Here is a 9890-nt window from a genome sequence, read left to right on the forward strand (position 1 = left end):
ATGGAAAAGACTTGCTATTGCTAAACCTATTTCTCCCACCATTATTATTATTGAAGTCTTGATTAGGCTTCTGCTGATCCTTCCATGAGAAATTCAGATGATTCCTCCATGAAGGATTATAAGTGTTTCCATAGGATTCTCCCACGTAATTCACTTCTTCCATTCCAGGATTCTCAGGGTCATAAGCTTCTCCTTCAGAGGAGGCTTCTTTAGTACTGCCGGATGCAGCTTGCAATCCAGTCAGATTCTGAGAAATGATATTGACTTGCTGAGTCAATATTTTATTCTGAACCAATATGACATTCAGAGTATCAATCTTAAGAACTCTTTTCTTCTGAGTCATCCCATTATTCACAGGATTTCTTTCGGAAGTGTACATGAACTGGTTTTTTGCAACCATCTCAATGAGTTCCTGGGCTTCTGCAAGGGTTTTCTTCAGATGAAGAGATCCACCAGCAGAGTGGTCCAATGACATCTTGGACAATTCAGATAGACTATCATAGAATATACATAAGATGATCTATTCTAAAAGCATGTCAGAAGGACACCTTCTGATCAATTACTTATATCTTTCCCAAGCTTCATAGAGGGATTCACCTTCCTTCTGTCTGAAGGTTTGAACTTCCACTCTAAGCTTGTTCATCTTTTGAGGTGGAAAGAATTTGGCCAAGAAAGCATTGACCAACTTTTCCCAAGAGTTCAGGCTTTCTTTAGGTTGTGAGTCCAACCATATCCGAGCTCTGTCTTTTACAGCAAAGGGGAAAAGTAGAAGTCTATAGACCTTGGGATTAACCCCAATGGTCTTAACAGTGTCACAGATTTGCAAGAATTTAGCTAAGAACTGATGAGGATCTTCCAATGGAAGTCCATGAAACTTGCAATTCTGCTACATTAGAGAAACTAATTGAGGCTTAAGCTCAAAGTTGTTTGCTCCAATTGTAGGAATTGGGATGCTTCTTCCATAGAAGTCGGAAGTTGGTGCAGTAAAGTCACCCAGCACCTTCTTTACATCTCCACCATTGTTGTTGGGTTCGACTGCCATGTCTGCTTCTTTTTCAAAATTTTATGTAAGGTCCTCTCCGGAGTGTTGTGCTTTAGCTTCTCTTAGCTTCCTCTTTAGAGTCCTTTCAGGTTCAGGATTAGCTTCAACAAGAATGTCCTTATCCTTGTTCCTGCTCATATGAAAAAGATGAGAACAAAGAGAGAATAGGAATCCTCTATGTCACAGTATAGAGATTCCTTTATGTGAGTATAAGAATAGAAGAATAGAAGAATGAAAAGAGAGAGGAGATGAGTAATTCGAACAGAGAAGAGAGAGAGGGGTTCGAATTATGAGTAGAAGAGAAGTGTTAGTAATTAAATAGAAAGAGATGAGAGAGAGAGTATTTGAATATTAATTAAAATAAAAGAAAAATGTTTTTGTTTTTATTTTAATTATAAGTTAGAATTCGAAATTTAAGAAAAGAAATAAAATAAAATTAGAATTTAAAATAATTAGTTAATTAAAAAGAATTTTGAAAAAGTGGTTAGTTGTTTTCGAAAATGAGAAGTGAAAAAGTAGTTAAGTAATTTTCAATTTGCTTTTATTTCTTTTGGGAAAAAGATAAGAAATAGTAAACTTTTTAAAATTAAAACAAACAGGTCAAATAGTTAGTTGAAAAAGATTTTGAAATTAAAATTTTAAAAAGATATGATTGAAATTTATTTTGAAAAAGATTTGAAAAAGAAATTAAAAAATATTTGATTTTTAAAATTAAAGTTGATGACTTGACTAACAAGAAACAACTAAATTTAAAAATTTTTGACTAAATCAATCAAAAATTTCGAAATTTATGAGTAAAATAAGGAAAAGATATTATTTTTTATTTTTTTGAATTAATGAAGAAAGAGAAAAACAACAAAATAACACAAGACATAAAAATTTAAGATCAAATCAAATAATGCATGCAAGAACACTTTGAATGTCAAGATGAATACCAAGAACACTTTGAAGATCATGATGAACAACAAGAACATACTTTTGAAATTTTTTTTAGAAAAGAAACACATGCAAGACACCAAACTTAAAAATTTTTAATGTTTAGGCACTATAAATTCGAAAGTGCATATGAAAAACAACAAAAAGCACAAAACAAGAAAATCACAAGATCAAACAAAGAAAATCATCAAGAACAACTTGAAGATCAAGAAAGAACACATGATGAATTTTCGAAAATTTTAAGAAAGTTTAAAAACATGCAATTGACACTAAACTTAAAATTTGACACAAGACTCAAACAAGAAACATAAATTTTTTTTATTTTATTAAATTTTTGTATATTTTTCGAAATTATTTTGGAAAAAGAAAATAAAGAAATTCAAAATTTTTAATAAGAATTCCAGGATTCGTGAAATGTTAGTCTAAAACTTCGGTCCAAAAGAATTAGACATGGCCAAATGGCCAGCCAAGCTTTAGCATAACAAATACAGACATGTCCTTTCTACAATGAAAAGTGGAAACCACAGTCCAAAAGATTAGACATGGCTTAAAAGCCAGCTAGACTTCAACATATCTCATGAAGCTCTAGAATTCATTCTTAAAAATTTTTATGAATTTTTTGAAAACTATTTTTTTTTCGAAAATAAAAATAAAAAGCTTAAACATAAAATAAAATTACCCAATCTAAGCAACAAGATGAACCGTCAATTGTCCAAACTCGAACAATCCCCGACAACGGCGCCAAAAACTTGGTACACGAAATTGTGATCACACTTTTCACAACTCCGCACAACTAACCAGCGAGTGCACTGGGTCGTCCAAGTAATACCTTACGTGAGTAAGGGTTGATCCCACGGAGATTGTCGACTTGAAGCAAGCTATGGTCATCTTGTAAATCTTAATCAGGCGGATTCAAATGGTTATGAGGTTTTGATAATTAAAAGCTAAATAAAACATAAAATAAAAAAAGATACTTATGTAATTCATTGGTGGGAATTTCAGATAAGCATTTGGAGATGCTTTGTTGCTTCTGAACCTCTGCTTTCCTATTGTCTTCTAACAATCATGCGTGCTCCCTTCCATGGCAATCTGTATGATCCTCTCGGATGAAATATACGAGGTACGGTTTCTGCACGGCTAATCAACTGTCAGATTTCTCGTCTCGGATAAAAAATACCAAGTCTAGCTACCGCACGGCTAATGGTCTGTCGGTTCTCACTAGCGTCGGAATAGGATCTATTTATCCTTTTGCACACTGTCACTGCGCCCAACATTTGTGAGTTTGAAACTCGTCACAGTCATCCCTTCCTAGATCCTACTCGGAATACCACAGACAAAGTTTAGACTTTTCGGATCTCAGGAATGCTGCCAATTGGTTCTAGCCTCTACCACGAAAGTTCTAATCTCACGGACTCGGTCCGTGGATTAGAGACCCAAGAGAATATACTCCGGTTGTTGTCCAATGACTACGTTGAACATTATGTAGACCGCTTGTGGTTGTCAGGCACGCGAATCTTGGCTAAGCGAGTAACGAAGATAGTGGGTGATTGTCACGGGTCACCCCTTCATTCTGACTTAACTGAATTAAGTATGAGAGTATATCTTGGAGAAGAAGTAAGCGAGAATTGAAAGAGAAACAATAGTACTTGCATTAATTCATGAAGAACAGCAGAGCTCCGCACCTTAATCTATGAGGTGTAGAAACTTCACCGTAGAAAATACATAAGAGAAAAATGTCTAGGCATGGCCGAATGGCTAGCCTCCCAATCCAAAGATGATAAAACGTATAAGGTCGATCAGATCCCCCGAATATATTAGTAAAAAGTGCTATTTATACTAAACTTGTTACTAGGGATTACAGAAAATAAGTAACTAAGTGCAGATAGTGCAGAAATCCACTTCTGGGGCCCACATGGTGTGTGCTTGGGCTGAGCATTGAGCTATACACGCGCATAGGCCTTCTCTTGAGTTAAACGCTTGCTTGGATACCAGTTTGGTTGTTTAACTCCAGTTCTGGCGTTTTACGCCATAAAAGGGTCTCTGGCCGGTGTTTAGACGCCAGTTTGAGCCATCAAAACTCAGGCAAAGTATAAACTATTATAAATTTCTGGAAAGCCCAAGATGTCTACTTTCCAACGCAATTGAGATCGCGCCAATCGAGCTTGTGTAGCTCCAGAAAATCCACTTCGAGTGCAGGAGGGTCAGAATCCAACAGTATCTGCAGTCCTTTCTCAGCCTCTGAATCAGATTTTTGCTCAGGTCCCTCTATTTCAACAAGAAAATACTTGAAATTATAGAAATACACAAACACATAGTAAAGTCCAAAAATGTGATTTTTCATAAAAACTAATAAAAATATAATAAAAGTAACTAAAATATACTAAAAACTATGTAAAAACAATGCCAAAAAGGGTATAAATTATCCGCTCATCATCCCTCTGGTGGGAGCATCATCAGAAGTTTTGCACGTGAACAACACCCCCCTATCCTTGTCCTTGTGCGTGCGCACGGACCTGTGTGCACACGCACACATGACTCTGTACCTCAAGCGTTCCAAAAGAAAAGAGGCTTTCTGTGCGCGGGCACGCCTTTGTGCACCCGCACGCGTTTTTATCACCCTTCTGGTGAGAGCAAGCGCGTGCCCTGTGCGCTTGCATCCCTCCCCTTTTCGCATCTTGTGCGTACGCACACACCCCTCTATCTTGCGACTTCTGTGCGCACGCTCCCTGCTGTGCGTCCGAACACGCTTATACCCCGCTCTGGTCGCAGCGATCGCATGCTATGTACGCTCGCAACCCTTCTCATTCTTGCATTCTGTGCATCCGCACAGGCCCCTGTGCGCCCGCACACGACTTGTTTTGGGCGTTAACAGCGCAACTTGCCCTGTTGAGCAGCAGTTTTATTTTCATCTTCTTCCTCACTGCTGCCGTTCCTTTCAGCTCAGCCCTCAGTCCAGGTGACCCTGCCGCCGGCCACCGCTGCCGTCCGGCCGCCACCACCCTTCTCTCTTATTTTTCTCTTCTCTCCTCTCTTTTCTTTTCTTCCCTTCTTTCTTTTCTCTTTTATCTTTTCACCACTGGTGAGTTTTTCCTCTCCGGTGTTTTTCCGGCAAACCCAACCGCCGCAAGTCACAGTGGCTATAAAGAGTGCCATTGTTTTCCTCCTCATTCTTGTTTGTTTCAACTTCAATTTTCAGGTTCTTATTTTTCTTTCCCTTTTCTTTTTGTTGTTGAATTTTGCAATTGTTTTGATTTTCTTTTCATGTTGCTTAGATTAAATTTAGTTCTTTTCTCTGTTCTTCCTTGTATTGTAAGTGTTGATATTTGATTGTGGGTTAATTATGATTGAATTTGAGCATTAATTGTGATAAGTTGCACATTGCATACCACATGTTTGATTAAATGCCTCAATGAATACTTTGTTTGATTCATATGACATGGCCATCATATGTGTTCAATTTATCTCTTGTTAGGCATATTGTATGAATTGTGCAACTTCATTTATGACTTTTGATGGTAGTTAAGTGAATTGACCAATGCATGTCCTTGTTGTTGATGTGCAATTTTGACTACAAATGCATTGTGTTATATGAGAATCAATTGTCATTGTTCAACTCGGAATTTGAATTTGCTAATCACTTTCCAATTGTTCAACTTTAGATGATGTCTTGATCAAACATCTTTTGGCCTTAGAACATTGCATATGTCGTTACCGCTTCTTGAGGATGAGCAATTGACACTTCACTTTGAATAAATAGTTATCGTTGTTGTACACTCTTTTGCTAATGGAATTTCTTGCCAACAACCTCAATGACCATTACATTCAAAGCGTGTTAATGAATCAATTGGTGCCATGTCCATGATTTAGCCTTGCAACTTAAGCACTTCAAGTTTTTAAGAGGCAACAAGTTCATCCCGAGGGGAGAATTGGATGGATCATTAGAGAAGACACCCTCGAAGAGGATGGCACCCGCAGCACCACCTTCAAGTCTCCCAACCTCATCGACTCCTTTACCGGTTCTCTGGTCTCTCCTGGATTTATTCCGAGACATCCTGCACGATATCCACCGTATGGAGCAATTGGAGCACAAGCGTTTTGAGTGGATAGCGGCAAAGCTAGAAGGAAGAGATCCTGGCCCAATTCCTGAGACTTCATCCGAGCTAGTTGGGGAGGAGTATGATGAAGGTGACTAACCCATTCCCGATACCACCAGCTGGAGGTGGCCCCGAGGTTCTCATTCTCCCGGATCCGAAGCAAGCACGGAGGACTGTACACGAACTAAGTGTGGGGGAGGATCGACTTCGTGGGGGTAAAAATTTCTTTTCTCAAAACACTTGGCAATACTCTCTTTAGTTTTTTTTACTCAATTTTAGTAGCTTTATCTTTATTGCATCTTAGTTGGTTTGTGTGTATATATCTCTTTATAGTTTATAGTTATATGGTAGTTAATGTTTGCATGTTGCATGATAGAATGAATAAGTTTGGTGAAACACCAAGGAATTTTCATGAAATCTTTCTTAGGGCATACCATCGGTTGAATTGAAGAAAAATTTTGTGCTGTCCAACTTGCTTGAAGTTTTCTGTTTATGGAACATAGAAAAGAGCTAGAACAACATACCTTGTAAGATTTGAGCCTTGATAGATGGTTGTATTTTTCAACTATAATGTTTGTTCTGGTGTGATTTTACTCCTTTTTATTGTGATCATTGATTTGCATGATTCTTTATGTCCTGTATTTGTTGTTTGGATGTATTTAGCATGATTGAGGCCATCTTTGATGTTAAACTCACCGACCTATATGCCCAACCCTTGTACTCACCATTGTGAACCCCCGTTGAGCCTATAATTCCCTTTTGTTCTGATTGTAGCACATTATTTCCCCTTAAGCGAAAATCCATTGATGTCCTTAAATTACTCTTTGATTAGCTTCGGTGGATTAGTTTGTATATTCTAAGTGTAGGGGGAATTGTTGGAAAGCATTGGTGATAAAGGCATGAAACTCATTGTGAGAAAAAAAACTGTGCATAATAGAAAGTGAAATAAAAAGTTGAAATCAAGGATGCATATGTTCATGTTTTGAAAAAGAAAATGCATGAGTAAGGTGAGGTAGGAGGAAATTGGGTAGATAGGTTGCTTTGTTATGAATATATAGGTGACATAGGATTAGGTGGACACTTAAGCTAATCAAAGAACTAATTTTTTAAGTCCACTTAACCATATTTATCCTACCTAAACCCTGGCCCTATTACAACCCTCAAAAGACCTCATGATATTTGTCTTTCATGCATTAAATACTAGTTGATTGTTAGATTAAATGCAAACCTTTGAAAAGCATGATAAAAGGAGAATTGAGTGATTAAGCCCTAAACACTAAGAGAATCGAGTGAATACACATCCGGTGAGGGGTTCGATCGCTCAATTCTATGTTCTTGCATCTCATGTTATATCTTCTTGCAAGTTGTTTGTTGATTAACTTTCAAAAAGTTCAATTCAATTCTTTGGACATCGGTTTTAGTGCATGAAATCTTTGCACTTGCCCTAAAGCCTGCTTGTGATGGATTGGAATTTCATGGTTTGTTTTACCAACCCTTTGTATAGTACATATTGGTAGTAACCTTTAGGATAATTGCATGCATTTAGGTAGTACATAAAATAAATCATTTTCCTTTCATCTATCTCCTTTGAGTGTGTTTAGCATGAGGACATGCTAGTGTTTAAGTGTGGAAGAATTGATGAATCCATATTTGATGATGATTTTTGGTTGAAATTGAATGGATTTCATCATATAAACTTGCACTTATTCCACTAAATAACATGCATTTGAACTTTCCTCCTAATTTGTGCTTGATTATGAAAACATGCTCTTTTGTGCCTAATTTGAGTAATTTTATTCCAATTACCTTCTATTCGATGCCTTGATGTTATTTGTAAGTGATTTCAGAGGTATAAGGCAGGAATGGCTTGGAGGAAATGGAAGAAGAGCATTCAAAGTGGAGGAAGCATGAAGAATCAAAGGAGAAGAGCTCAGCCTAGTGTGCGGACGCACAAACATGCGTGCATACACACAGCTGCCAGTTTAGAGCCACGCGTGCGCGTGAGCCGCACCGTGCGCGGCGTGCGTTCAATCAAGCATCGCCTAGTGTGCATGCGCACGACTTCCTTGCGTACGCACGGGTCGGAATTTTTTCAGAGTGTGCGGACGCACACGTCAGTGCCTCCGTACAGGTGGACGCACATACCTTCATTAAAATAGCACCTGACTCGCGATTTTGGTGGATTTGAGGCCCATCTCTGAAGCCATTTAGCTCATAAGGAAGGGAGAATGAAGACGATAACATAGCATAACATTAGTGTAGCTTAGGAGTAGTAGTAGATAATTTTTAGTATAGTTTTCTTTAAGTTTTTCATCATCTTCTCTACTAGGGTTTATACTAGGGCTTTTGCATTCAAGTGCCATTTCAATTTTGATCTTGGATTTTGCTAAGTTCCATTGTAAGTATATCTTTGTTACTACTCTTTATAGTTACATTGTTCTTACACTTTCTTCTATTTCAAGTTATAGTTCAATTTTACTTCTCTTTTGCAATTTCTATTTCTTGTTGATGAAGTTGATGATTGATGATTGTTACATGCTTTCTTGAGTCTTTATTGTTGATTGAGATCATTTGTTGCTTTTGGTCTCAAGCTTTTTTCTCATTTTTTCCATGTTTAAGGTTTATGCCCACCAAGTATTTGACAAAATGTCAATTATGAGTTTGGGCTAGTTTTCTATCTCTTGGCTTGGGAAAAGTGAGAAATTGGGTTCCTAGAGTTGGAATGTCCAACATTTAGTATCAATTTTGGATTGTTAATTATTCTTGTTCCCACTAACCTATGTTGTTGCTAAGACAATTAGCAAGCAATTTAGGATTTGTGGGTTAAGAACACTTATGCTCATTTAACTTACTCTCTGATGTGAGGGTTGATCAAGTGAGATTAATCCATTTTAGTTGTCATAGTTGTGGTTCCAACAAGGAAAGGACCCTTAGCTCACTCCAAGCCAAGATACCTTTTATGCTTTAATTTTTTCATACATATTTACATTAGTTCCTTTTACACGTTACTTGTCTATATTACATAGTTATTTCCTTAATTCCTTTATTAGTTTATTTATCACAATTTTGCATGTTCTTTTATTGCTTTATATGTTTATCTCTTTATTGAAAACCCCATGATCCTCACAACCAAGATTGCACACTCATTGGTCTCAAGTGTCCTTGGGAGACGACACGGGATTGAAACTCCCGAAATTGAATTGGTTTGAATTGTGACATATTTTTTTGGATTAAATAATTTAATTTGGCGATTGATCATTGGTCTAGGATATACTTTCAATGATAGTATCCTAATTTGTGAAAACCTAGATCAATGGTGTAATCTTTCCACCACATCAGCTGGTATGGTGAATGAAGGGGTGTTAATGGTTGAAATAATGAAGGGGCTTGGGCGCTTAGTGGTTGCGGTTCATGTAGAGGATATGGAGCATACATATGTGGAGGGGAAAGGTTATGATAATGGGGTGTTCCACAAGGTATGAGAGGTTGATAGGCATTAGGATCATAGGGCCCATGCAAAGGTCCTTGTTGCCAAGAATTGCTTGCTTGCGACCCTCTCTTGATTTGGCCTCCCATACTTTGATGCAACCCGATGTTGGTATTATCATCCCCTACAACATGATAACAACCAAACTCCAAGCCAAAAGGGTGATAGCTCATGGTGAAAAGAAAAGATAAGACTCGATGGTATTAACAAAAGTAATGAACAAATGAATATATGTCCTAACTATCTCTATTTACCTAGGACTAGACAAATAAAAGCGTTAGTTACTACTACTAGTTAGATAGAGGCGCCATCTACCAATTAGTGTCAAGTA

General features: G+C 37.4%; 1 non-coding gene across 1 annotated transcript; it reads left to right on the forward strand.

The window, feature by feature from the left end:
- Positions 1 to 529: 529 nt before the first annotated feature.
- LOC148574253 (small nucleolar RNA R71) lies at positions 530 to 637 on the forward strand. Its single transcript, XR_015905989.1, has one exon. It is a non-coding gene; the product is annotated as a small nucleolar RNA R71 (small nucleolar RNA).
- Positions 638 to 9890: the final 9253 nt, after the last annotated feature.

Source organism: Arachis ipaensis, chromosome B2 (genome assembly GCF_059453495.1).
Source record: "Arachis ipaensis isolate K30076 ecotype BB chromosome B2, ASM5945349v1, whole genome shotgun sequence".
NCBI classification, from domain to species: Eukaryota; Viridiplantae; Streptophyta; class Magnoliopsida; order Fabales; family Fabaceae; genus Arachis; species Arachis ipaensis.